General features: G+C 38.4%; 1 long non-coding RNA gene across 1 annotated transcript; it reads right to left on the bottom strand.

Moving 5' to 3' along the window:
- Nucleotides 1–13: 13 nt before the first annotated feature.
- Nucleotides 14–1,983, bottom strand: LOC130588139 (uncharacterized). The gene is made up of 3 exons (XR_008966907.1): nucleotides 1,899–1,983; nucleotides 1,084–1,179; nucleotides 14–158 (listed from the first exon to the last, which is right to left on the bottom strand). It is a non-coding gene; the product is annotated as an uncharacterized LOC130588139 (long non-coding RNA).
- Between the last annotated feature and the right edge of the window lie 363 nt (nucleotides 1,984–2,346).

Consider the following 2,346-nt stretch of genomic DNA (forward strand, 5'->3'; position numbering starts at 1 on the left):
TTTTGATCAATTTCTCACCATTTTCCCCCATTTTGGGGTCTCTCAGCAGCCGCAGCTCTGCCGGGTTGGGGTCGGAGCCCCCCGGGGCTGTCGGAGCTGCCGCAGCGACGAATCCCCAAATTGGATCCCCGACCCCATCCGCTCCGGGTCCAGCTCCCCTGGAAAAAAAATCACATTTTTAGAACCCCAAAATGTTAAAAATTTACCCCAAAATCACCCCAAAAAAAATGGGAATTTTTTGAGGCAGAAATGGCCAAAATCTGCACAAAAATCGCCCCAAAATCGCTCAAAATGCACCTAAAATCATCCCAAAATCACCCCAAAAACATCTCAAATTCTATGAAAAAAATTGGGATTTTTAGGATCCCAAAATATCCCAAAATTGCCCCAAAATCCCTTGGAAAAAATTGGGAATTTTGGGTTCCCGAAATCCCCAAAAATCCTCTCAAAAATCATCTCCAAAATGGCCCAAATCCACCCCAAAATTCCCTCAAAATCCACCCAAAATCACCCCAAAATATCCTGGAAAAAAATGGGAATTTTGTGATCCCAAAAATTTTTCCTGAAATTCCAAATTTTCCCCAAAATTCCCATTTTTTTTCCCAAAGTTCCCTCTTTCCCCCCTAAAAAATCCCATTTTTTTCCCCCAAAATCCCAATTTTTTTTCCCAAATTCCCAAATCTTTTCCCAAAATCCCCAGGATTTTCCCCAAATCCCAGATTTTTTTCCCAAAATTCCCAATTTTTCCCCCAAAATCCCCCAAATTTTTCTCAAATTTCCCCAAAATTCCCAGATTTTTCCCCAAAATTCCCAATTTTTCCCCCAAAATCCCCAAGATTTTTCCAAAATTTCCCCAAAATCTCCCAATTTTTTCCCAAAATTCTCATTTTTCCCCCAAATTTTCCCATTTTTTTCCCAAAATCTCCCAATTTTTGTCCTAAAATTTCCAATTTTCCCCAAAAATCTCCCATTTTTTCCCCAAAATCTCCCAATTTTTCCCCAAATCCCAGATTTTGTCCCAGTTTTCCCAATTTTTTCCCCAAATCCCCATTTTTTCCCCCAAAATTCCCATTTTTTCGTTACCGGAGTCGATTTTGTTGAGGATGCTTCGGGCGCATTTCAGGAACGCCTCCTCCACGTTCTCCCCCGTCAGAGCGCTCGTCTCCAAAAACATCAACTCTGTCAACCCAAAATTCCCAAATTTAAACCCAAAATTCCCAAAATTCCATCAGAAAATTTCCTGGGAAAAAACCAAAAAAAATTCCGGGAAAAAATGCGAAATTTGGACCAAAAAACGCGAATTTTTCATGAAAAAATGCAAAATTTTCACAAAAAATCACAAATTTTTCATTAAAAAATCCAAATTTTTTCCCCAAAATTCCATCGGGAATTCCCAAATTCCATCGGGAATTTTCCCGGGAAAAACTCCCGAAATTCCCATGAAAAAATGCGAAATTTTGACCAAAAAATGCAAAATTTTGACCAAAACCCATCACATTTTCACCAAAAAAATTCCAAAATTTCTACTGGAAATCCCAAATTTTTACGCAAAATTCCATTGAGAATTCCCAAATTTTCATTGGGAATTTTCCCGGGAAAAAAAACAAAAAAAAAAATCTGGGAAAAACCGCGAAATTTTCACAAAAAAATGCAAATTTTTCATGAAAAAAATCAGAATTTTTTTCCCAAAATTTCTACTGGAAGTGCAAAATTCCAGGAAAAATCCCCAAAATTCCCATTTTTCCCCCATTTTTTCCCCAATTATTCTCCCATTATTTTCTTCATTTTTCCCCCATTTTTCATCGTTTTTTCGCCGTATTTTCGCCATTTTTTCACCGATTTTCACCGTTTTTTCACCATTGTTCATCATTTTTTCCCATTTTCCCCGTTTTTCTCACCATTTTCCTGTGCGAACCTCGACGCCTCCAGGAACGTCACCTCCCTCTCCCCCTCCAGGTCCTTTTGCCCTCATTTTTCACCATTTTTTGGTGATTTTTTGGTGATTTTTTGGTGATTTTTCCCCATTTTTTTCCATTTTTCTCCCATTATTTTTCCCATTTTTTCCCTATTTTTCCCATTTTTCCCCAATTATTTTCCCCATTATTTTCCTTCACTTTTTTCCCATTTTTTCGTCATTTTTTCCCCATTTTTCATCATATTTTCCTCATTTTTCCACCGTTTTTCACCATTTTTTTTTTATTTTTCCCCCAAATCTTTTCAGATTTTCCCAAATTTTCCCGTTTTCCCGTTTTTTCTCACCATTTTCCTGTGCGAACCTCGACGCCTCCAGGAACGTCACCTCCCTCTCGCCCTCCAGGTCCTTTTTGTTGCCGCAGAGGATGATGA

The sequence above is a fragment of the Malurus melanocephalus genome, unplaced genomic scaffold, assembly GCF_030028575.1.
Source record: "Malurus melanocephalus ecotype Western Australia unplaced genomic scaffold, MMel_1.1 scaffold_3483, whole genome shotgun sequence".
Taxonomy (NCBI): Eukaryota; Metazoa; Chordata; class Aves; order Passeriformes; family Maluridae; genus Malurus; species Malurus melanocephalus.